This window comes from Phasianus colchicus, chromosome 9 (genome assembly GCF_987193195.1).
Source record: "Phasianus colchicus chromosome 9, bPhaCol1.hap1.1, whole genome shotgun sequence".
Taxonomy (NCBI): domain Eukaryota; kingdom Metazoa; phylum Chordata; class Aves; order Galliformes; family Phasianidae; genus Phasianus; species Phasianus colchicus.
Genome location: NC_143444.1, coordinates 5,706,484 through 5,733,504, shown reverse-complemented (window position 1 = coordinate 5,733,504; position 27,021 = coordinate 5,706,484). Strand labels below are relative to the sequence as shown.

The 27,021-nt window shown below is 46.3% G+C and overlaps 1 long non-coding RNA gene across 1 annotated transcript; it reads right to left on the bottom strand.

The window, feature by feature from the left end:
- Positions 1–1,601: 1,601 nt before the first annotated feature.
- Positions 1,602–20,612, bottom strand: LOC149916785 (uncharacterized). Its single transcript, XR_016468937.1, has 3 exons — positions 20,367–20,612; positions 2,404–2,516; positions 1,602–1,727 (listed from the first exon to the last, which is right to left on the bottom strand). It is a non-coding gene; the product is annotated as an uncharacterized LOC149916785 (long non-coding RNA).
- Between the last annotated feature and the right edge of the window lie 6,409 nt (positions 20,613–27,021).

Sequence of the window (27,021 nt, the reverse complement as noted above, 5' to 3'; positions counted from 1 at the left end):
CCTCTTGAGCTTGGGTTAAGCCCCTCAAAAAGAAGTTTACTTCAAGGTATGCAGAGTTTTGGCTTAGCTACTGCTTCCAGTACAGGTTGAACCAGTGTCATTAGGCACTTTGCCTTTAACAAGGCAATTTCTTCCCTGTTAGTAATTATGACAACGGAACTTTCCTGGGTTTTCTTTCATGCAAAGGCCATTTGGTGCCCATGTGATGCGTTCCTAACACAGCCCTGACACACCAAGCACGCTTAGCTGATCCTTCACCTTGTGGAAAGGATTTAAATCTCCCACTTCTGGGCTCAACGTAGTCCTTGTCAGCAGAAGGACAGCATAACATGTCAGACTGTGGACAGACTTTAATGGGTTTTCTTTTGTCACGAGGAAGGAAAAGGCTTCAAGCTGTGCTTGTAATAGAAAATTGAGCACACACACTCAGTGAGTTATTGCCCCATTTCCTGGCCCCAGCACAAAGCCTGCTAGCCATCTCTCCTGCACTCAAAAACATCCAAGCAGGAGGAGTTTGCTCTTTATTCCAGCTTGCTTAGCAAAGCAGGGAAAAGCCAGAAAGCACCTCAGAATTTAACACCAGAGAGTCCATCCTTCTGTCCAGATAAATCTTTCACCCTCTCTTACTTCTTTTTCTCATTTCTTCTGATGTTAGTCTAGGTCTGCTATCAGGCTCTTTTGATGCTCTGAAATTCCCCAAAGAACAGTACTCAACTTTTCCACATAGCCCTTATCTATGTGTATACATTCCTCCTTTCTGCCTCCAAGGAATAGGTTCCTATGATTTTCCCACGTTCATTGAGGTCATTTTTGTTCTTCATCCCATTTTCTCTTCGGAGAAGAGAGCCTGCATCCGTTTCTTCAGATGTCCCTCCTGCACCATCTCAGTACATAGGCAGCTAAGTCTTTTCTCTGCATGAACACAGAGCTCTGGAGCACGCATCACAGTTATGTTCAGGACTCACCCTTGGGGTAGATGCTCCTGGTGAAGTCTACCTTAGTTAAAGCATTGATAGCAATTAGCAGCATTAGGTCAACTTCTGAAGGCAACTTTTGAAGCCTCTACCCAACCTTCTGCTGTCAGGATTTCTCCTCCCAAAACTTCTGTGGATATATAAATCCTGCACAAGGATTGCACCTGCAACGATCCACTGTACCCATATAGGAGCTAAGAGGACACTTTTTACTGATTTCCCCTTGGCTGAATCCAGCCCTCTGGATATGAAACTGCTGGAGGGTGAGAGCTCCTTGTGCCAGGAAATGCGCCCTTGCTTTGATGCACCAGCCACTACGAGGTTGCAAAGGAGGAAAACAAGGCTGTGTTTTGCCTAATTACCAGACAGTGAAAGCAATTCTGATGCTGCTGAGCCAGTAGTGGAGAGCCTGATGAATTTGCTATGGTTTCTGCAATCTGTCACGGTGTGGGTATCACTCCCTCACACACACACACCAGCAATACAGCCTGCAGCAGGGCAGAGCCTTGCTCACCGCCTTCCCAGACCTGAGAGACTGAGGAAGATGGGCTCAGGCCAACTTTTCCCACGCAGGATGAAGGACAAATGAAAAGTCCTTAGGATTCAGCTCACATGCCTGAGAGACGGGATGCTGAATTTCTGCCTGGTGTTTGCTGCTCTTTTTTAGGCACTAATCTGCTGACATGGCAACTGGGTCCACTTGGATCCTGGAATGTGCACAGATTTCCCAGGGAGGTGGTGGAGTCGCCATCCCTGGAAGTGTGCAAGAACCACTTAAAAGCTGTACAGAGGAACGTGGTTTAGTGGGGAATATTGGTGATGGGTGGATGGTTGGAATGGATGATCTTGGAGGTCTTCTCCAGCCCTCATGATTCTATGACTCTATGTTTTAAGGTTTAAGTTTTAGGAATAACTAAACCTAGACTCACACACATATCTGTGCGTGGCTGTGCATAAACCACACAGGTACTGATAAAGGAGGGGTTATTTATATAAAAGCAGACTTTTAATAAGCAAACTTGAATAGCTGGGGATGTTTTGTGAAGGCTGAAGGATTTTACTGTAAAAGGTAATTTTTTCACCTGGAGAAAAGTATTTCTTTAGCCAAGCCCCTGGAAAGTATAAAGGATGGTCTGTTTAACCCAATTTCCTTACTTCTTTTTTTGCCCAGATGCTTTCCCAAGCACAGCTCACCACAATGCCTGCACAAGGACTGGTCACCATCCTACAGGTTGGGGTGGGATGGCATTTTCCTTGCAGCACTTAACAGCAAAGCAGACCTTCAATACATGGGTGCTGTTTGGCTCAGGGCTTAGCCTTGAGACCTTTCCTGGCTGAAGGATGTTTGGATTTGTCCAGGGCTGCTCACTCCATGGAGGGGTTGTAGTTTGGAGGATGATCTGATTTCAAGATATTAAAACCCACTGACCTGAAGACCAGTGTCTTCCTGACTGGTGGACAGAAAGGTGAAGCCTCTGTCTTGAGAGCAAACCTGGGAAAAGACTGCTGGGTGTCCTCTTTCATCTCACCGGGAGAGCACAACTGGAAGGAGAAGAAAGGAAAGCAGGTTATCCCAGAGCTCTGTGCTGGTCTTTCAGCCTTGCTCTGCTGCCTCAACGCTTCTTTCTTGTGATTCCTCCACACCTCTGTATGCATCCAAAGAAAAACCCCAAGCCACAAGTTCAGGATGGAAGAGCAAGCAGCTGAGAAGGATGAGCAGCCACTGAGCTGTGCCAAATGATCAGTGTCTCCAGAGAGATGTGTTTATTTGTTAGAGGTCTGGGCACTTTTTGGAGCACATCCTCAGACCTGCCATAGGCTCAGTGTGAGCATCTCAGCAAGCTGAGCTGACGCTGCCTATGGAAAATGCAGCACCTGCCTTTGTGAGGGCTCACACTTCTGCCTCAGATGTTGAGACACAAGACTTGTAAGCTTGTTCAGGCAGACCAGCTATTTCTGCACGAGCAACCCTGGAGCTCCTGGTAGGCTTGAAAGCCTGGCAATAAGGAAGCTGTGCTCTGCGTCCAAATTGGGATATAATTTTACTACTGGGTGGTTTATATTCACACGCATCTGCTTAAGGATGTAGCTATAGGATCAGTGATGTTAAGAAAGCAGCAAATTAACCAGCAATTTGTTTATAATGTCTGTCTAGAAAAGCCTTCTTCCAGCATAGCACCAGCATATCTGCTCCAGCATATCTGCTCCAGCATATCTGCTCCAGCATATCTGCTCCAGCATATCTGCTCCAGCAGTGGGTCAGGGAGTGAGACCTTGATACAAGAACCAAACTCAGTCCTTTTAACAAAGGCAACATTCCCACCTCGATGGCTGCTGGCACGCAAGGAACATGCCAAGGTACACAGCAGGCTGCAAGGAATGGCTTGTGCCATAGCTCACATATCTGCAAACAGACTTTGGGTCGCAGCAGAAACACAGGACTCAGCAATGGGCAGGAGGAACATCATGGTAACAAATGCAAATGTGTTTGCACCTCGTGCTCCTGCTCTCTATTTGTAGAAGGGGCGTGAATGCAATAAGGCCTTAGCAGGGAACTCAGGATGGCATTGCAAGCCAGTAGATCGCCTTCACTCTGGCCCCAGTAGCCTTTACATCCCTTGCTGCTTAATGCAACGTGGTGCATTGTTATTCACATCTTCATGGTTGGGAATACAGGAACTTAAGAGCCTTATCTCCAGTTGTACAGCTTGTGATTTGCAGGGTCACGAGCAGACACCCAGCAGAGATGCCAGTCCCAACACATGGGCTCAGACTGCCAAGTACATTCTCAGCTCTGGGATGCCACTCCTGGATGTCATCCTTTACACAGGAGGAAGCAGCAGGAAGGCCCTTGCAGCCGTCAGCATGGGAATGGCTCCAAAAGGGGATGCTTAGCTGATAAAAGATGTTTGTTTTCGTTGTCATCCAACTTGGATGTACTAATCCACTCTGTCATCCCTCAGATGTAGAAGTGACTACATAACAAGGTCTGACAGGGAAACTGTCAGAAAAGCAGGCTAGCAGACCTCTGCTGTCAAACTGCTGGCTTCCAAGTCCCCCTAGGTCTCCATTATTTCATTAGTATGCACTTTGGCAATCAGATTTTTGATCCAAAGAATGGATGATATGAGCTTAAACCATGCGAACAGGTTTCAGTTCAGCCTAGCCCAGCTCTGTCAGCTCCAAAATCACATACTCAGTATGTGCATATCTGCCGGAAGAAGTCTGGTTAAAAGGGTGGAGGCAGCAGACACAAAGTAAGGTGCACTGCAGCAAAGGCTCCCTGGAGTCAGTAGGACAAACAGTGGTTTTGCTCCAAGTAAACGACAGGAACCCTAGGATGTTTTCAGGTCAGATATCCTCCTTTTGCTTGTGCTGAGTTACAGAGCAGTCCCCAGGTGAAACACAACAAATGACAAATGTTTTGTCCTTCTGCAGCCCAGCAGACTCTGCCCACAACCCAAAGCAAACTACAGTGAAAAATTAAATGGTAAAATTAAATCCCCTGGCAGGGAAGGTACTTTTTTTTTTTTTCCGTGGGAGCTGATGTGCAAATATGCATTAGAGAAAGCAGTCACCATAGTTTTTTTACTCTTACTTCAAGGTACCTTGGCCATTCCAGCAAAGCTGAAGCTTGGAGCAGAACAAAACTATGTTTCAGAAGTGGGAACACATCCCTACCATGTTGCTGTTAGCAGGAGTTGGAAGATGCCTCTATCCAGAAGTTGAAAACACAGCAGAGAAGTAGGTCAGCTCTAATGAGCCCTGTAAAAGCTTTGCAGCATCACTCCGGGCTTCTGCATATGCTACACCAGCATATGGTGGAGAAACACCTCCATAAGAAAGGTGCATTGTTCCTTTGATTTTGTTTGGTTTGGTTTCACGTAACGTTTGATTGCTTGGTTTGCCTTCTGTAAAGTCAGAGCCAAGTACTCCTGAGGGCTCAGTAGCACCACCTGCAAAGAAAGAAACGTCCCAAACTCTCTCTGAATAGGACTTCAGGGATATTCAATTCATTAAAAAACAAGGAAAAGTAAAACAAGCTTACTAAAGCCCACTGCTCGTATCAAAGTGCAGTGTTTCTGTCATTTAATGTCTCTGTTTCTGGTAAGAAAGTTCCCTGGTGGCACAGAACAATTAGCTCTGATGACTGGGGATGCGCATGGCACCTTATAGGTGACTTTGTTTCAGCCCTTCCCAATGCAGACACTGACAACATAAGGATTTGGGGCTAGCCTGGCTTTGGAAGATCCTGTATTCTTCAGCACAGTTCTGTGTTATTACTGAAGATACATTTTGAGAGCCTAGAAAATTTGGAAAGCCAGCCTTTGCCCTACAGAACACATGCAAGAAATGAAAACCAGTGCTGCAAAAATCAAAAGGTAGAGATATGTGCATTATTCATTGCAGGGACTGATATGTCCCAGTGCACACAGATGCAGGCAATCATCTTCATGTCATTGTTCCTGCAACCTCCATCCAGCTCCAAAAAGCACATTGCAGCCCACGAGATCACAGCTGGAACCCAAACACTGAAAAGCTTTCAGAAATGATAACACTTAGAGAATCAGCTTTCAAACAGCAAGTTGGGGAATGGAAATGAGACAAGGTTTCCTCTTCACTGTGCCCTTGATGGACAGTATTAGCTTGGGACGTGCCTCATTCCTGCATTTTTCAAAGCAGAGCTGGTGGAAAGAGCCGGGCTTGCAAGCATGGATTTGAATTCTCAGCAGCTGTTTGGCTCAGCCATGCTCAAACCTCTTGCTTATTCTTTGCAAGTCATCTGTAAAGAGTCAGGAAAAGGGCTTTTTGTTCTCACAGAATGCTTGGGAAGTGCCTCTGCGTGCTAAACATCCAGGTACAGAAACGTATTATCCTTCTGCTTGCAGAACCTCCCAATCATCAGGTGGGAAAAAGCAAGCAGAGTGACTGTGTGCTCTGAAAAATGTCACTTCTGGAATGGGTTTGTAGCTGGAGTTCTGTAAAATAAGTTATGGGTTTGGGTGCTTTGCATGAATGCTCGATACTGCTTGTTTGTCACTGTAACCCAAGTTCATCTGCTTGTGGGAGCAGTTCAAGCAGTCCATCCATTAAGGTTGGCTAGAGAACTCCTGAGGTCCACACTGTCCTGGATTGTTGTTCAAACAAGCTGATGTCAAATGGATGTCAGTATCAGGAGGAGATGGTGCCCATGAATGGGCAGAGGAGATTGAGTTTTCCTCCTGCTTGAAAGATTTCAGCCCATCAGCAAGCAGAAATGATGTTACTGCCGTGATCACGCAGGGCAGGAGGAAGGAACAGCAACAGAGATGTGTGTGAAAGTTGCAGGAATACGTCCAAACTGTTCTAGGAGCACCTAAAATACTAATTAGCCAGTCGAGATGTAACAAGGACAGCAGTTGAAGTGAAACAAAACCTCTGGCAGATAATGCTGCAGGGCGTGCTGCAGTACAAGCAGTCTTTGTGTTGCACCAGACAAGAAATCTGCATTCACATCCACGCTCCTTCTCCCCATCCCAGCTCTTATGTTCTTCTGCAACGTGATCCTGTTGGTTAATCATTAGAACAAGGGAAAGATGTGTCTCTCAGAAAAAGCACAGCTAGGTTTAAATAATACAGAGCCCTTCCTTTCCCTGATCAGGGCACAGAAGCAGCGAAGAGCTTGGAGCTGCAAAATCTTGGTTGAGGAACTCTGAGCTGCCCAACCTATGCTTCACCAATGCCTTACTGGTGGCACATCTCTCCTGGAATTTCAGCAGAAAAGCAAAACTAAAGCTTCCACTAACAGCACTTACGTTTTCATTGCCCTATTTGCGGGAGGAAAAAAGGAGCAGACTGCAGGAAAGCAATAAGCTTTCCCCCATCCTTCAGACATAACACAGGAATAAATTCTCTTTTCTCACCCACAGAGTGACGAATCTCATCACCCAGCCACGGCAGCCCAAACATCAGCTTTGTCATCAGCTCACCAAAAAGCAGTTGATGCTGCCTGCCCTCTCTCCCATGGGTTGGTCACACTGCACCACAAAACCACCCCTAAATGGCCATTTTCTGCACCTGCCTGCACCAGTGAATGGTGTATGATGGGTGAAGCCATACCAGGAGGTAAATAAATAAACAAACAAATAATAAATAAAGCCCACAGCTTGCATCAAGCACTGCCAAGGAAAAAGTGACATTCTCCATGTCAATATGAGATGTTGCCAAACAACAGATATTCTATATGCAAAAACCCTCCTTCCTAAGCCAGAGCCCACCTCAAAGCGCCTCGCTATTCTCACCCAGCACCCGCCACTGCTGTATGTGGTCTCATACAACAAACCTGGACTTCCAGTTTCTTCTAAGCTATGTGGGCAACCGGTCCCTTCCAGGAGAAGAGAGGGAGCCTGGGCTTGGGCTGCAGTCCAACTCGGCTGTGCTCCAAGAGCTTCTGAGCACTGAGGTGTTGTCCCACAGACACAGGAGTCAGTAATGAAGCAGTTACAAGACAGTGCTGTTCAACCTTGCTGCTGCTGCCTCTTATGAGAGGCCTTGAAGTACTTGATCTTCACTTTTCTGCATTTGCCTTTTTCTCCAGCTCTATCTGGTCTTACATATAAGGTGAACAAAGACAGTAGCTTGCTTTATGTCTGAGCAAAGAACCTCTTTCAGCAGCTTCTTGCTCAGCTCTCAAGGATGCCCACAGTCCCAGTAGCTTCCCTTCATAGGAGACCAGCTCCTTAGTAATTAAATTCAGACATTTGGCAGTTCTTTTGCTCGCTTGTGAGGTGGATTCATCCTACTTCCTTCAGTATAGAGACACCTTTTGGTGTGGTGTCAGTCCTGTTCTCCACCTGTCTCTCCCTGGTTTCCCTCTAAGCAATGAGCACTGGTATAACACAATGACCTGCACTGCTAGATGCAACTTCTGAACAATGCCTGAATAACAGAAGGGCAGTTTCTGATAGCTGCTTCCTTCCTCAACCTCATTAAGGTGAAGAATCATAGAACCATAGATGTCTTCTCCAGCCTCTAAAATCACCAGGTCCAACCCCAACCCATCATGCCCACTGACCATGTCCTTCAGTGCCACATCTCTACCTCCAGGGATGGTGACCCTACCACCTTCCTAGGCAGCCTGTGCTAGTTCCTCACCTCTTGCAGGAAAACGTTTTCTAATATTCAGCCTAAACTTCCCCTAAAAGGGGAGGTGATGGGCTGGACAGACATTACCCCATGCCACCCTCAGTACCTGGTACAATGGGAGCCAGTATGGAGTTCCTGGGACTGAGTGAATATCTCCACTTGGGATTTAAGGATGACACTTTGATAGCTGAGCTTGCAATAGCCATCCAGTTCCAGGAGATGTTGCTGTGCTTTCAGCTAAAGGCCTGGAAGAGATGCACACAGAGCAGGGGAATTGTGAAAAATTAAGGAAAAAAACCTGCAAATGCATTTGAAGCAAATTGTGCCAGGGAGTGTGTGAGAACAGGAACCTGAGCAACACTCTCCTCAGCTCTCAGCAGCATGGCAAGCAATAGCATGGGCTTCCAGAGCAGATCCAGGCACCTGGATAAAAGGTGATGTCACACCTTTTTTCAAGAAGGGTAGAAAGGATGACCCAAGGAACAACTGACCTGTCAGCCTCACCTCTGAGCTCGCAAAGATAGTAAAGCAGATCCTCCAGGAAGCTATGCTAAGGCACATGGAAGAGAGGGAGGTGATATGATTGGCAGAACTGGCATGGCTGTACCAAGGGCAAATCCTGCTTGACCAACCTGCTGCCTTCTATGATGGTGTCACTGCATCAATGGACAAGGCAAGAGCCGATGATATCATCTATCCAGACTCCAGTAAGGCCTTTCACATGGTACCCAACAACATCCTTCTCTCCAAATTGGAAAGATATGGCTTTGATAGGTGGAGTGTTCAGCGGACAAGGAACTGGTTGTGAGATTGGATCCAGAGAGTGATGGTCAATGGCTCCACATCCAGATGGAGATCAGTGGTCTCCCTCAGAGGTCAGCACTGGGACCAGGGCTCTTTAACATCTTGATCAGTGACACTGATAGTGAGATTGAGTGCGCCCTCAGCAAGTTTGTGGATGACACCAAGCTGTGTGGTGCAGTCAACATGCCAAGAGATAAGATGCTGTTCAGAGACCTAGACAGGCTGAGCAGTGAGCCTAGGAGAACCTCATGGGGTTCAACAACACTAAGTGCAAGGTCTTGCCCCTGGGTGGTGGCAACCCCCACTATCAGTACAAGCTGGGGAATGTAAGGATAGAGCACAGCCCTGATGAAAAGGACTTGGGAGTACTGGTGGATGGCAGCTGGACAAAAGCCAACAATGTGCCCTCACAGCCCAGAAAGCCAGCATTCAAGGTCAGGCTGGATGGAGCTCTGAGCACCTGATGGAGCTGTGGGTGCCCCTGTTCAGTGCAGGGGAGTCAGACTAGATGGCCTTTCAGGGTCTCTTCCAACTCAAAATATTCTGTGATTCTATGAAACAGAGACTCAGGAGGCTGCTATCAAAATGCAGAGGGGCAGCAGTGCCAAGAATTGGGCCCTCATTTCCAGACAGCTGTCATGTCTCGGATGGTGCTGCCTCCTCATGCTTGCTGATCTGATGACACACAGAAGGAAAAACACTGCTCTGAATAAGAATCCAGTTCTTCCCAAGCATCCCAAGCTATCATGTGCATCTCAACACCGATTACAGCACACCCCCTAGAGAACGTGACAACAGGAGACACGTACAGTTCTTCTAAGCTCTTAAACAAGAACTCATAACAATTCCTTCAAGGCATGCAGTGCAGTCCCTAGGAGCTTCGAGCAAGGGACAGGGCTCCAGTGCTGTGTGAGCAGAGGAGCCAGACTTGCCCAGATGTCCTGGTTTAACTGGGTCCATCCCGACGTGCCGGCAAGATGAGTCAGAGTGCTGCCGTGGGGTTTGCTCAGGCTCCAGGCTATGCTGCTGCCATCACCCCCAGGCTGCAGCCCTGGGAACGAGTCAGTTCCCAGCACCTCAGCAAGTCCATGGGGCTGTTACCCACGTACAGGGTCACACAGCACGGCCCAGCCTGGGGGGCCTGCCTCCTACATTTGTTTTTAAAGACTGGCCACCCTATGAGGAGAAATAAGGATGGGAGCATGTAGGGTTACTGCCTTCCCATGTCTACACTGCACGGGCAGAAGCAGCTTCAAGCTGCTTCCCTCACCCTCCAAACCCTAAAAGATGTGCAGCTACAGAGCAGAGAGCACTAGCAGCCTTGCCCCTGCCCTACACAGAATCTGCTGCTAGAGCTGTGCCTGAGCCATAAGCTCATCCAGCACAAGCCATGGAAGCTAAAATACCTCTGAGAGCAATGAAGTGGGTGTTTGGAGTAATTAAACTCTTCTGGGTGAATTGCTTATTTCATCCATTTGTGTTACAGCCAGGCCAACAAACGAATAGGACTGCAGCCCCAGAGAAAACAAGCTTCATGCCCCAAGGATCCCTGTCTGACCAAGGGACAAAAAGACCCTACAGGAGAAGTTAAGATGTGATGGTAACAGCCATGGACACACGGGCTGCTCAGAAGGTTGAGTCAGCACGCATTTACCCACAGCACAAGGGCTGGGTACACTGAAATAGCTGAGGCACCAACTGCACTCTGGTGCCTGATCTCTTTTAAACCTCTTCTTAATTTGTTGCTTGTTTTTCCTCCTCTCTCAGAGAGCAGAATTGCATGGCTTGGGGCTAAATGAGATTCATGTAGGATTTGGCCAGCTGAAGGAGGATGAGGGCTGCCCAGTTCCTATTCATGCAACCACCAGGGTGTTACACACATGTCCAGGGCTGCCCCTGTACTGCCAAGTACCTGCAGCATCATTGAATACTGCTGTTAGAAAGCAGCTGAATGCACAACTACTGATGCAAAAGAAAACAAACAGGAAGTGTCTAGACACAAGTCTGACAGGATGAATTCTTTAGTCCTTTTCAAGACAGACACAGAGGGGGAGCGAATTGACACGACTGCAAGCTCCTGGCCTGTGCCCAGTATAATTGCTCACTGCAATTACCAAGTCTGGGCACCTTCATGCCCTGCGCTGAGCTTTGATCCCTGAAAGGTAAGCACTCCCCAGGACAAAGCCTTCCTGCTGCTGCTGCTTTTCTGCCTCAAGCCTCTGGTTTGTACTAACAACATGTCAGAAACACCACACAGCATCAGAATGTGTCAAAAATAATGGAGGGAATGCACTTAGTTTCCAAAGCACTTTAGTTTTTTGCTGTGGACGCAATGAATGAGATACTTGCCCATCTCATTGATGATCACAAAGGCTTGATTTGTTCCTTTGCTGTTATTTCTGCCCATCCCAAGCTGCTGCATCTCAGGACACAGCCCGGTGTAGAAGTAGCAGCTGTCTCCCAGGGCACAGCATTGGAAGCGCTGATGGAAATGCACACTTCATGGTGACCTCTGCATTTGCTTCTTTGAAACATCAGCTAGAAGAGCACAGCACAGAGGCACTGTGAGCAAACAGTAGGGCAGCCAACACTGAAAACTGGGGTATAGCTGAAGGCACCTGGACCAGGGAGGTCACTTTAAAAGCGGTTGCATGCAGTGAAGTGCCTTAAAGTTCAAAACAATTTTGGGGACACTGCAACTCCAGAAGCCTCCCAGTCCATAGCAGACCAAATAGCCACTGCAGGGGCTGTGTGGTCTTACTGAGCTCCTCAGTGAGGTTTCAGCAGGCACAAGCTGACACTGTCAAGCAGTATCTGCTTACTGGGAGTGCACAAGTCCTGGGTTAACTCCAGAAGGCAGTAGGAACAAAGTCTCACTGTTTTGGGCAAGAAAGGCAGGAGGAATGAGTGCAAGGACAGGGCCTGCACAAAACCACTTGTCTTCAGGACTGCCCAATAAGCCTTGTCCTGTCTCACTGAGCAGCTCACTTGTAGCCAGAGAAACTGCAGAGCTCCCCTACGTCTGAGGAGTGAGTTTTTGCAGACACACAGCTGGATCCATCAGGCTTGGCCAAGACAGCGCCCGATTCCTGGTTTTCAACAGAGCAGCTCCAGTCAATACAAATATTTCAGATAAAGTGAGAAAAATCACTTGGCTTCACCTTCAAAAAGAACCTTCACAGCTGTATAAAACAGTTCTGATTTCTACACTTTTGCATAAGCTTTTCCAAGTCCTCCAGCTGCAGCTCATGGCACTGGGAAAAGCCATGCAAAGCTTACAATACTTCTATGTCTTTTTGTGACGGCGTTGAAGCAACTGCCTGCTCACTTTTAAGTCTTTTAGACAGAAAAAAAACTGGCTTGATAAATTCCAAGGAACTGAAGAGCCAACATCTCTTCCCAGCTGAGAGATCTCAGTGCAGGTGTGGGAAACAACCCAGCCTGCAAGGAAGGAACAGAGCTCAAGGCCATCACTTGTGTGAGCTTGGGGTCACACTTGTTTTCAATCCTCCATAAATTTGTCTTCATGCTCTGCTTTGGCCCAAGTTCTGGGGACTCTTCCAAGTCATACTGGCCTCGTATTTGGATTTATTATGTTTATATGCAAGAACATGTATTTATAACATGTTGCAACGTCCTGGGTTTCATGGAAAGCCTTCTCAACATCCGCATACAGCATGGAAAGAAAAAACCAGGTTCAACACAACAGGGCCTCAGCTTCTGCTCTCCAACATCACCCCCAATATTTTCTTCTTTTTTAGAAGCAGAGGGAACCTGCTGGTGCTGAATTTCACAGGCAACTGTCAGTGCTGTGGTGCTGCTGAGCAGCTTCTTTGGCTGCCAAAGACCACATCCATCACAGCCAGTCGTGGGCAAGCAAAGCCTCCCTGGAAAAAAGGCTGGCCACCAAAAAATGGCTTTCCTTGCCTCACATTGCAGAGCTAAACTGCTTGTTGCAATCCTTCATGCAGATGAGGGGCACCAAGGTCCATCCCATAGTGTTCCTCAAAGCAGACCTGGCTCTGCTTGCAGGTGGTGAAGCTCAGGAGTCCCAGAAAGGTGCCCTTCTGACCCACGATGGTATTGACCCACCTCTCAGTATTTGGTGCATCAGTCCTGTTTTTGGCTTGGTGTCAGTCACTTAAGGAAGAGCTAGGTCAGTAATCCTCTCTTACCACCCTGTATCACAGATGCCAATAAAAATGCTATGCAGTGAAAGTGCAGTTCATCCCCTGGTCAGTAAGAACTGCTACTTACAATGACAAAAGACTCAATCCAGAAGGGCGTGAATGAAAGAGCAATCCTTCATTTTTCCTACTTAAAAACAAAAAGATTTCAGTTGTGAAAATAAAGATGAACACTGAGCATAGATACTTTGCACAGTGTCCTTCAGTGGCTGGCTTCAGTGGTTCTCATTAAATAAAGCTCCACTGTCTCTCAGAGGGCTGGAAGTGAGGAAGGCTTCATTAAGACAAAAAAAAACTGAGTCAGGTGTTAAGGTTTAAGTTATCTCCTCTGACAGCATAGAGAACCCAAATGGAGGCATCAACTACCACTACGCCAGCCTTCAAGTGTCTTAACTGAAGCAGGCAGAAGGAAAACCATCAACAAGTCTAAATGAGTTTAAAGTTATAAAGAATCAGAGCAAAACCTTGAGTTTCTAAGCCCTGAAGACAACACTGCATCACATTTATCCATTTTATGGCAGGTAAAAATGGATTAGAGTGTTTTTATCAACTAAGATATCACTGCTTAAGAAAAAAAGATTTCCTTCAATGCCCAAAAGACTCCTGTTGGTCACAATATTGACTTTAGTAGCCCACATTTACAGAACCATTGGGAAACTCAATATCTATCTAGCAGAACTCGTAGAATCATTACAGGATCACCAAGGAAAAGACCTCCAAGCTCATCCAGTCCAACTGTCCACCTACCACCAGTATTCCCCCACTAAACCACATCCCTCAGCACAACATCTGAATGTTCTTGTTTGTTTTTGTTTTTAAACACCTCCAGGGACAGTGACTCCACAACAACCTATTACTTTATCTCCTAGATTTCAGTTTTGTTCAACTAAAATTCCAGGAAAAAAACTTGTTATCATCACTGTTTTCTAACTAGTCATAAACTTTATCTTAAAATAGATTATTGTACTAGAGACCTCCATTATAAATTGGAAAAAGAAATGAAAAAAAAGCAAAAAAACAATTTGAAGGAATGCTTTAGAGCAGCAGTAAAACTCGTAGGTATGGCTGGAAAACTCTGCTCTTACAGCTTAGTGAAAAGGGGCTCAGAAATTCGTACATAATTTGTGTGCACCAGGTTTATTTTAGGAATGGTCAAGGATGCTGCTACAGAAACATGCAGGCAGTGCATCTTCCATCACCACAATCCGCCTCTCAAAGAAAGAGGTGGCTACAGAATCTGTCTATTCTTCATCATTTCAACAGAAAAATGACTAGACCTCTAGGCAAAAATAGCTGTCTATAATAGGATGTGGGCACTGTCTCCTCCTGACACTGACATCCAGTTGACATCAGCTTGTTTGAACAACATAATTATTCAGGTCAGAACAGACCTCAGGAGTTCTTTAGCCAACCGCACTCCCAAAGCAGGAGGGGTCCCAGGGGGGTTCCCTGACTCATTCCACAAACACCCAGCCTTTGGGTAGAGCACAAGCCATTAACCACCATGCTTTGTGCCACATGACCCAGCCAGTTCTTCCACATATCTTGGAGGCCACCCATCCAGCACTCAGCATCCCAGCTTAGAGACAAGAAAGCTACGGGAAGCCTGCACTGAGGGCCTGGCTAAAGCCAAGGTAAGTGACATCCACTGCTTTCCCTCATCCACACATTTATTCATTTTACCTCAGGTTGGCCAAGCATAATCTACCCTTCACGTATCCATGCTGTCGCTTCCCAGCCACTGCTTTCTCTTCCCAGTGCCCAGAAACATGCTCCAAGGGGTCTTGTTCCATGATTCTCTCAGGCAGCAAAGTGATCCCGACCAACTAAGCAGCTTCCTGAACTGTTCTTCCTAATCCTTTTGGAGGTAGGTGCAACATTTACCATCTTCCAGATGTCAGGATCATGCCCTTATTTCCAAGAGCTTTTAAAGACAAGAGATTGCAGCCCTGCAATGACAAACAGCTCTCCCAGCACTCACAAATGCATCTCACTGTGTACTGGGGTAGTTCAAGTCAAGGTTTCTCAAGAAATCTGTTTCCCAATCCTGAACTCTACTATTTCTTGGTCATTTCAGGGAAGGCTGCTGTAGCCCACCACATAGTCAGCTGTTATTGTTAAGGGAAAGCAGATCCAGCTGCACATCTTCCCTGCACGACCTGTGTCAAGCTTGGGCTAAGTTGTTGCCTGACATCCTTCTGAAACCTCCCAGACTGCTTGTGTTCTGCTGTGAGGAGTCAGAGTGTTAAAACCTCTGGAAAGAACCAACCTCTGACTTGAAGACTTTCTCCAGTTGCTTATAACGAAGACTGTCCTCAGCCAGACAGGGCTGGCGGGGTCTTGTGAAGTCCACCAAGCTTCCAAACAGCCCCTTCTGCAAAAGGGCTCCTTCACTTGAGCCACTGTCAGCTTGGTGAGACTTTTGGCAAACACGCTCTTCCTCACTATGGGCGAATGGATGCCTTTTAGGCCAGCAGCTGTTGTCCTGCCACAGCACAAAGCCATAGCATTGCACACAACCTCAGCCACGTGGCTAGCTATGAACTCAGAGGATATATCTAGCTCTAACAGAGCCCTACTCCTTCACTTATAGGATCAAGTAAGCGTGCAGCCATTGTCCCTGGAGATGTTCAAGAAACATTTAGATGTTTTAGTAAGGGAAAATATTGGTGATAGGTAGATGGTTTGATGGATGATGTTCCAATTTTGATGATTCTATGAGATACTACCTCACCTTTTTTCTTTATACATCCTTTTAAAATCAGCATTGGTGGAGGATCAACAAGGGTTAATGAATCCAAAAGTGGATGAGACAGCCTCTTGCATGTGTCCTCTGGCACCAACTGGAGACAGAGACACGTGGCTTTGCCATCACTTGCTGTTTGGTCCCATGTGGTCCAGAGCAGTTTCTCCACCCCCTGGCTCTGCAAGAAGGACAAATCAGCCACATTCCCTGGGTGAGCCCAGCACACATCTGCACAGAAGCCCCGTATACCCTGACCAGTGGCAGCTCAGGACAAAAGGTAAAAGCCTTTAGGTTGCCCATCAGCCTGTCCATAAAGTGCTATACAGAAGCAGGCGGCCACAGAAGCCACTTGGAAGGTACTATGAGCAGGCTGAGTTCAGGAATAACAAAAGCTGAACAAAACCAAAAACGCTTTGAGATACAGTAAACTTTATAAACAAACACAAAAACCCAGAGAAAATCTCACCCCCACAAAAGCCTGCCTGTATAAATAATTTAAAACAAAAAAACAGAACCACCCACTTCCTTAGACTGCCAACAATGGAGGGCAAAGTCAACAACAACAAAACCAACAACCATCTAAACAAACAGCCCAAACCCAGAAACAATAACCTCCCCACCAGACCTGCTGAAAAGACCAACAGCAGTCATGTTTCCTGATGAAGAAACTCTCTCTCTTAAAAGAAAAAAAAAAAAAGACAGAAGCCAAACAATAGTTTGTTGATTTCTTGGAAATATTTATGTACAATATTCATAGGAAATGTTCTCAAGGGGAAGTCACGTAACTGGGTACAGAAATGAGACATAGATGGGAAAATGGATGGATCTGGCTCTCCAGAGGGGACTCCTGGTGCCTAACAAGTCCAAAATCAGTTTGTTCCCACCAAGCACATACATCAAACCTCTGACAATAACCTCAGAGAACAACTGCGTACATTATCTACTGACATTTCTGATGAGATACTTCAGCTGGCAAGGGTTTGATTTATTAACTGAACAAGCTGACTGATGGCAGTAAAGATACATTGATCAACTCACCCAACCCAACCCTCAGAGGGTTTTCCAGGCTGTTCTGTGTTTTAGCTGAATATTGCAAAGGTTCTTTAACTGAGAGCCCACAGGATGAGTTGCTGTTAAAGGCCTTTTCATTTATTTGCTTTCAAATTTTGCACCAGAGGATGATTTTTGCAATGAAAGATTTGGACCATTAAGGTCTTGCCCCTAATGTGCACCAGCCATAGAACATGATGAAGAGGAAAACATTCACCTCAGAGTGCTCTTGAGTCTTTATTGACACCCATACAGTTTTCCACAATGGTGTGGAAATAATCAGTGGCACTGCTCACCATCTGCATTAAAATGTTTGGTTTTTTTAGAGGCCTAATCAGCATTTGTGGTGCTTACCACTGGCAATTCAGCCTGGATGTCAGAGGCTGAGCCACTGTTCCCCTCCAGGATGGCATAGTGGCTGGGGTGGTGCAGCTGGGACATGCACTAAATGAGGGCAGCAAAGTGTTCCATTGCACAGACGTGCTCTTTCTGAAATAATTTGTGCCCAGGAGGTAGAAACAAAGCTGAGTTTGTCTTTGGGCATCAGCAAAATGAAGCTCTAATAATACTCAGCATGCAATGGCATCTTAGCTCCTCTCAGAGCAAACACAGCTAGCATCTATTTTTGCAACTGGATCTGAAAGCTCTTGCTGCTTTCTCTTAAAAACTAAATGCCAGCAGCTTCAGACAGGTTGCACCAGGACCAGGTGTAAGGTAGGCAGAGGTAAACTCCTACAGCTCACAGGATGCTACCATACAGTATACATAACATTTCTCAATCTGAAAAATCTGCTTTAGGGATACAAAAGCTTGTGTCACATGAAGTTGTGGACTTGTTTACAACTCATAAACACAGCAGACACGTTATGGACATTCAAGCAGAACATGCCATCCTCTGCCCCTCTCAGTGCATTACCAAAGCCCTTAATTGGACTGTGATATCATTGCCTTGCCTTACTCTGCATTTATCTTTAGCAGGAGAATAGCCTGGTCACACAGAGGGTGAATGCATCTAGACAAACATGCTGTGCATCACTGGAAATGTTTGATTTGGGACTTCGTGCCTCACATACAACACGCTCCAAGGAAATTTAAAGAAATTCCAGGCAGATCTCCACCACCCCTCCATCCACAGCCAGCTGGTCTTTATTAGTCTTAGGAGCCATTTAAAGGTTCTGCAAGAATGAGAACTGGCTCTATGTACATTTTAAATACACTGTACATTTGATAACCTGCATTAAGTTTGCAGGGCACATTCCCACTATGCTAATAATCCATCATCACTCAGTAATTCCCGTTTTTCATTCACAGTTTACAGTACTACTGAGTTTCTTACAGCATTATTTTTAAAGTTCACCAACTGTTCGATCCAAGAAAGAAAGGAAGGTCAAAAAAAACTCAGCAACTCGCTGAGGATCCCTAAGCAAAGCAGCAAAACCCAGGTGTCTCTGCATCAGCCCAGCACTCTTATAAATACAGATTCATTTTACAGTCCTTCAAAGGTCAAAGCCACAAAGATTTTGCAAAGAGAAAATAAAAACATATGTGCACTTTGTACATCAAACCTAGAAGCACAACTACGCTTTAGAGGCCTGAATAAAAGCAGCATATCTTGTTGGTCATCTGAAACTGAGAGATGAACTGTTACTCCATTGGGAACAGAAGCACCAAACCCATCCTCTGTGTCTGGATCCCATGCTAAATACTACATGGCAAAACTTCTGAACCCCAAGCAGAACAGACCTTCAGCTGTCATTTCCTCACCTGAGTTTCTTACTCACGTACACATATGGAAAACAAGTTTCTTCTCACCAAACCAACATTTCTCATTTAGAGAAGTGATCACTGCAGTGTGAATTTGGATTGCAGCTCGCCGTTAACTCCACGCTCATTACGTGCACTACCACTGCAGGATGTGTTTAAGGTTTCTTAACACTTGTCTACACTGATATGCCCTAGTGTGTTTATAAGTCCAACCTTAAATACAGACAGTTTGGTCTCCCAGCCACCTGAGCACCCAACAGCAGCAAGGGGAGCTCAGCACACAAAACCTTACAGAAGAGTGAACTGCAAATGGAAATACACCTAGCATTACTAATGTGGCTAAAACATACCCAGAAGTTTCCCGTGACTTGCATGCTTGCTTTCCTTTATATATATATATTTTTGAACAAAGCCTGGCAGCAGTTCAGACCTAGGATTGAAATAAGCACTTTGCATCACCCCAAGAGAAAAGCACAGAACACCTCCATGCTTTTTTGCCAGCCACTCAAAGCCTGCAGAAGGCACAGATCTGTGCAAAGCCTGGCATGAAACATCCCTCATTGTGGCCAACACTCAGAGATAGCCATGCAGCCTTCCCATTGGACACGGTTACTTGGTTTGGGAAGCTCAGTTTGAGAAGATTTGAAAACCAGCTCTCAGTTCCTGATGTCATTGCTTATAACCTGTACTGCACACGAGTCCAAATGGAGAAGGAACACAGGTAGCCTTGGACAATAGGAGCATTCAGCTCACACACAGAAGTTACAAAACCCAGAGTTAGGCTTCTATATGGCTACTACTACAAGAGAAGATTTCTTTCCACAACTATGAGGGCCTGAATGCTTGAGAATAAGAACTCAATGTTCAGAAGCCAGTAAGAAAATAAAGACCCTGAGATTTCTTTGTATTAAAAAAAGCTGCGACCAAGGCCTCATGACTTTCAGATTCTTGGAGGTAGCAAATTTAGTAGCTCTGTGGCCTGTTGTGGATTGGGACCTGCCCACATTTCTTTACATGTAGCTAACAGAAGTGTCACACGAGCCTTCCAACCCCTACGCAGCCACACTGCACTGAAATGCTTCACTCCAAGCAGGAGCAAAAGGGAGAAGCTGGGCTGCAACTTCTGCAGGAGGCATCACTGAATCAAGCTGTCTGCAGCAAGATCAGTTCCCTAACCAAAAGGGGAGGCTGAGTATCAGTCATACCCCATGCACCAAGGTGTAAATGTAGTGGCTTGCACTACTGGATGCCATCCTTCAGTACAACCACAGATCCCACATGTTCTTTGTGATCAAAGGAAGCAAGAAGTGGGGCTGAGACATTTGCTCTGCACTAAGTTCCAGGGCTCCTCACCTGCACTCAGTTATTACAGCTCCATTTCCCACAGCCCGGCGCTCTCTGGAGCGTGGTATGCTGTGCCTGCGAGTTGATAAGACTGCTTTATGATCTGTGGCAGTTGGTTTTTAATTAAAGCTGCCTCCTCTGCATTGCTTTTAGTCTTGTGCAGACAGGAACACAAATGATTTCATCTTTGCCCATCTACCAGCTGCCAGGCTCACACTTATGGGCTGCCATTAATAAGGAAGCTTTTTCTACTGCTCCTGCTTCTTCAAGTGGAGTCAGAGGAAGAAAACTAAGGAGAACACATACAGTGACAGCAAACTAACCCTCCACTTCACCACACAGGCTAAGCAGAATACTGATTAAGCATGTTACCTTCAAACCTCCCTGCTTAGGGAGCTGCTGGAAGCCTACAGCAGAGGGATAATGAGATGCCAGCCCAACCAAGCTGCATGCAATCACCTTCAGGGCAGCAGACAGCATTCAGTCTTTGAAGCAGCAAGATAGCTCTTAGGCACAAAGACACTCTACCTTCTACTAATGGAGCTCCATTCCTCCTGACAGCTTTCCAGGGGGATATATATTGATTGGAGGTCTAGTTATACTTGGAGGTTATACCTCCACTCCTCCACAGGTGGGACCAAGCAGTTTGCAGGGCCCTGGAGGCATTAATGGAGTTTGCTCACCCTGACAAGTCTCACCTGGTCCGCTCACTAACTGCTAAGAGCCCTGCTTTGGTTCAGGCCTGAGTTCTCAAGCCACAGCTGAATGCTGTGCCATGGTTTGTGCCCGGTCCCTGATGCTCCTGACATACTGTCTGTCCTTCCTGCACTATGGGGCTGTTAGGAACCTGCTGCTGTGGCCACCCAGCCCTGTCACCTCGCTCAAGCACCCTCAGCTCCTGCCTTGTGCCTGCCCCTGCTGCTCCCTAATGGCCATCTCAAACCCTGAACTAAGCACTGTGAAGCTTGGGCCCACCAGGAGCAGCCTGAGATTCAGAAGAGCCCCTGGGGCTGCAGGCAGGGGGAGGCGGGTCCAGCTGGAATAAGCCCTGCAGCACCTTGAGTCTGGCTTGCCTTGGCACCCCAGCAAGATTTCTTGGTCTGGGAAGCTCATCTCCATATCTTCCATCTCAGACAGCTCCACCTGCTACAAGGGACTCCAGGTGGGGAACCCCAAGAAGGCTGGTGGATGCTGGAGGTCAGCAGCCATGTGTTTGAGGCAAAAGTAACATTTTGTGTCCCTGGTAGGAAGTTTTTGCATAAAGACAAGCTCAAACCGTAGTTTCGGTTGGCACAGAAGTCCTATCTGTCTTCTGTTCTTCTCACACTGTCCAAGAGAGCCATATTTTCTTCAAAGCAACCTGAAAAAGGAAAAAGCATGCAGTGCCATGGAGGCACTACAGCTACTATCTGAAGATTCCCTATTGAGGATCATAGTGGTGGACGTTGCTCTGCTGCAGAAGGGCTCAGTTTGCCAGTTCCCCAACATTCTCAAGACACCCAAGTCATGCAGACACGTGAAACGAGGCATGTTAAGCTATTAAGTCCCAGGGAAATGTCTATGGCCACTTCAGGATAGCAGGCAGTTTCATCTCTTTAATGTGTGGGATGTGCCATTGCACATCTTAGTTATTGTATGTCTCTAATGTTGTCACAGAAGCAAGAAACATGTTTGTTGTTTTTTTTTTTTCTACAGATCCACTTTGGTACATCCCAAGTTGGTACATTTGGTGTTTAGTTTCTTTCCCTGGAAGACCAAAACAGCAATCTCAATCCTGTTTGAACTTTTAGGATATCAGAGCACGCTGTGTTTTTCAAAAGAACCTGCAGTATCCATCTACAGTCAACAGACTTAAATTGCAGTGGTTGCACCAGGCAAGGACACTGCTCAATGGTTTGTGACTGTCGATGAAATTAGATGATCTATTTGGAAATCCCAAATATTTTTAGAAATAATTTGTACATTCAGTTTTTAATGCAGAGGAAGAAAGAAAAAGGATTTTCAAGAATACCATTGACTCAGAATTTGGCTTGAACAAAAAGGCTGAACAGTTCCACAGTTGAATTTTCTTTTTCCATGAAAGGATCAAAAATCTCTTAAAACTGGGTTCAGCACCTAAACTTTTCCCCATCAGAGGAAACAAACACATTTACCTAGAGATGGGATTTTGGTCTGTGGCTATTTGGCTCAGTCCTTAATTTCACAGAACATCTCCCAAGAAGGTCATGGCTTTGAGCTTACCTTACCAAACAGCCCTTCTGAAAGGGCTGAGTTATCAACTGTCTTCAACCTTTTTCCCAATGAATGTTCATCCATTTGTGTTTTCCTGCTTTGTCTGTTTAATCATCGTGGTTATCTGTAGAACCTGGTTGAAAGATAAGGCTCTTCAGGAGCTGGATCTGCAGGAGTGCTAATCCACTCTGTGAAGTGTACCTTGTGACACCCAGCTGGAAGTCAGGGTCCTTCTGGGAATGAAACCCTCCAGCCTTTGCTCAGAGCTTGATTTCGTGATGACTCAAATGAGCATTTCTGCTGCAGTCTAGCAGGAGCTGCGTATCACGCTCGCTGTGTATCATAGCTGAAGGCTCAGAGCAGGGCGAGTTTTCCATAACATATGGAACTTCAATCTATGTTTATAGCAAGGCTTGTCATTTATGAGAGCTCTCTTCTATGTAAAAGAAAAACAACCACGCAGGAGATAAAGCACTATTCAAAGCTATCTCAGAAACGAATGTTTTTCTTCCCAGAGAAATTAAAGTTCAGAATAAATAGAAATGCCAGCCCAAACACAGGAATCCATGCAAAATTCATGTGAGTTGAGCTTCCTGGCTCCCTTCTTTCTCATGCAGGCTCCTTGTGTGAAAACCTGAAATGAAAGCAAGCTGCACTCAGCTGGTCCAACCTCTTCACCTGGAACATCCCTCACCCTGCAGTCATGTCTCATAAGGGGATGGATGGAGACACTGACCCTCCCTGCAGGAAACAGAACACTGCATGCAAGTGTGCATTTGCTTCAGGTTTTGCACAACCAGGTATCTGCAGTCTAACACCAGCCCTCCTTCCAAGAGCCTCAGAGAGTCTTGTGTTCCTCCCACATCGCTGCCCATCCTTGATGGTATCTCAGCAGTCAGGTACTAAGCTGTGCAGCCCCTCCATGGGCTCAGCCTGGGAGAAGCCAGCAGCCCCCACTCCCTTTTCAGACAAGGGTCCCTGAGTAGTTCTGGTTTCTGCCATCTCTTCCCATGCATCTCTGAACTTTCCCAACGTGTGCTGGGGCTGTGCTGGCAGCTCCGTGCAACACCAAAAAATCCAGCTCGCCCACAGCTCCTCATTCTCACTACAAGCAAAGCATCAGCCCTTGGGTGGAGGAACAGGGGCCTCCCATGACCAGCTATGGGATCACGTACATCTGGACTGAGTCCTTTGCATCAGCTTTGGGTGAATCCAAAGTCAGGTAAAGCACTCTTGCTTTTGCCAGGGAAAAATAGACACAGATTTTGGCTTGCAAGTACAATTATTTCAGACGATCTAGCCAATACGCGTTGCACTTCCCTCTGATATAAAAGATTATGATCAGGGCTCTTGTGGAGTCACAAATTAAATCTGAAGCTTCAGGATATCTCTGTGCTCTCTGACAGCAGTGGCTCTGAGGTGCTGCTGCAGGCACTGCAGCCTGACAAGCCTCCCACCACATGATCAGCAGCAGCTGCCCGGAGGGAAAGCAAGCTGCCATTTGGTAGCAAAGCTGCCTTCTTGCTTACACGGACTAGCATCAACTACGTGCTGAAAGCAAAAGCCATGCACTTCAGTGCATTCAAAAGATAGTTACAGCTCCTGTTTTTGAAAACAAATGCTAAAAGTATTGTAAAAGACAAGTCAAATGGAGAGCAGAGAAAATCAGGCATGTTGTAAAGTGAATATTGTTACTGTTTGTCCTTCCTTGGCAAGACAGGCCAGCAGGAATGCAGTTCATTTGGACTTGCCCCCGGGAGAAAGGCTGTCAAAGGCCACAACTGTTCTTCAGATGTCAAACCAAGAATGTCACCATGGGTAAAACTCAATGGCATCGTTCACCATATCAATCTTGTCCTACCAGAAAATCGCAGATGGAAAGCAGAGGTTGTAGAGTCTACATCTGTGGAGGTATTCATGCATAGTCTGGACGTGGTCCTGCACAGCACACTCCTGGTCCTGCTTCAAACAGAAGGGCTGCATCTCCAGTGCTTCCTGCAGAGTTCTTCAGCCTCAACTGTTCTCCTGTCTGGTCAGCTTTACTGGTCTCATTTCATCCTTCTACTCTTGAAAACACCGTTGTAACTTTCCTGGAAGGAGTTGCTAACACTTTTAAGTAGCATATGGGCATGCTTTCACATCATTTTGACTATGAAAAAGGAAAAATCTTGACTCTCCAAGAATCCATAAGTGTGCTCCGCTTCTCTGGGCCTTAATCATAGAATCATAGAATGGCCTGGGTTGAAAAGGACCACAATGATCATCTAGTTTCAAGCCCCCTGCTATGTGCAGGGCCACCAACCCCCAGACCAGGCTGCCCAGAGCCACATCCAGCCTGGAAATTAAAGACCTTGCTGAAGAGCTGTCTAGTTTGCAGTTCAATTTTCTGCATTATTTTCACAAACTAATGTCCCAATTTTTTGATCATCCATGTGTCTGGCTGATAGTACGGGTGGCAGAAGGCAGAAATGGAAGAGGGCTAAAGCCAAGTATGGGAGAATCAGGAACAGAGTCATGGAGTTACCTCGGGTTGTTGTCACATCCATTATTATACACTACAATAACCTCCTGCAGACTAATGAGCACACGTCCTATTAATTCTGCAGTCACCACAGGGAGAATAAAAAGCTTTGGAAGGGTCTCAGTTTCGAGCCAGTTTTATATCATGGAGTATTTTTGGCCAGTATTTCTCATTCAGGTCCTCCTCAGAGCTGTTGTTAAGGGAAAGGTCATTTTCATAGATGATGGTCTCTCCATGCTGCCAGTGGCCCACATTCTGGCTGATTGAAGCACAGTTCATGCCTCTGTTTTCATTCATTCTGAAAGCTCTGCAACAACACCTGCATGGCCTGATCAGAGCCGTGCTGGGCTGGGTGCCATACACATCAATGCATTCGTCTGCAAAAGAAAGGGACCCTGAGAATCTGAACCCACATCAGTCGTGCAATTATTTAAAAACGCAACCTAAACTCATCATAAAGGGATAAAAAATAAACACTGCACCATGGACTTGCACAGTGGAGCTTTGTTTCCACCCTTTACCTCCGTCCAACCTCCCGAAGGATCTGGTTCTTTGAAACCTTCCTAGTAGCCCGCCTGGCTGTGGATCCCTCTATGTAATATATTTTATAGGTTTCATGAAAGCACAGAAAAACTCTCCTTCCAGGCTGCTGGAAGTCGAAAGGTGAGGTCACCTGCTTCACTGCAAAGCTGCTCCTTGCCCTCTCTCCATAACTCCTTTCTGCATCTGCAGCCCTGGAGATCAGCTCTGCCCCTCTCCGCACCACTCAGGCTGGTTCCCATGGGCCTGGCTTTGCTCACGCTCCCTTTGCTGGGCAGCCTGTCAAACCCTGAGCAACGTTTTGTTTCACCAAACACATTTTTGCAAGCATTTCTGTATCTTTCAGGCATCGTTCTGACCTGGTGGGAGTTAGATCAGGGTCAGGGTAAAGTGAGTTCAGCGGGGCCAGAATTAACTAGATAGCTGTTTAAGCAAAAATGTATATTTGGGCAACCTAATTAAAGGCTATATTCAGTCATGTTTAAACATCAGATTTTTTTTTTTTTTTTTTTTTTTCAGAAAACTGTTGTTTGTTTGTTTGTTTTTAAATGATATTAAGGCTTCTGTCATTGTTCTGCAAAGACAGCTGACCTAGTGCTAATTAACTGCACTTGGAGTCACACAGCATCACCTCAAGCATAGCAAAACAATGACCAGCGTATAAATAAAGCAAGAGCTACTGTTAAAATTCACATTCTCAGCTTCAAACTTAAAGATTTCCACGGGACTAAGAGGTCATTCCACTGGCTATATTTATCTCCTTAAAATTAACAGAAAGGAAAAAATAGGCCCTTTCACCCTCCAACTGGAACATAAGGTCAGGATCACAAGTGGTGCTGGCAGGGCTGGGGGGGTCTGGCTGTGTCTGCAGCTTCTTGGAGCTCACGCAATCACCAGCAAAACATGGGCACTGAGCTTGGCTCCAGCACACTGCATGGAGGGGGCTGGAAAACAGTATTCCCCCACGTGCTGAGTCATCTCCTTCTTACAGGCAAAGTCTTGATGAGATTAAAAAAAAAAAAGTTGCAGAAATGTGCTCAGTCTTTCCTGTCACTTCCCAGCATGTGAAAGTCCAAAACATGGGGAGAAAAACACTCCACATTTGTTTCCAGAAACCCTGAGCATCCCCTTCAGGGATGTGAAATCTAGGAGTGACTCTCAGGGTCTCCTTTAAAACAGCACTTGTGCTTCCAGACATTTCACTGATCTGAGAAGCTGCTACAGGCAATGGGCAAACTATCATTTTAAGCCATGCCCCTACCAAGGGATCTGTCCTGACCTCTCCCTGCAGGTGTAACTGCTATGACTAGCCATGGTGGGATCTGTGTAAGTACAGAAAGGAGAATAAATCCTGCTCTCCTCCTGCAGGGCTGATGCTAGCCCACCTCTGGAGGGAAACCAGAACGACATCCACTGGAGCAGAATGTGCTCCCAGCTTCTGGTGTTCCTGCCCTCCAGGTATCCTTGCCTCCAGGCATCCTTGCCCTCCCAGTGTCTCTGTCACTGGCAGTCCCTGCCTCCAGGTCTCCCTGCCTCCAGGTCTCCCCGTCTCAGGGTGTTCCTGCCCTCTGGGTGTTCCTGCCCTCCTGGTGTCCCTACTCTCTTGGTGTTCCAGTCTCCATGTGCCCCTGCCCTCTGGGTGTCTCTACCTCTATATGTCTGCATATATGCATGCCAGCAGCATCGTGTTGTAACAACACTCGGCATGGTGCTTGTGAAGGAGGCAACAGTGAG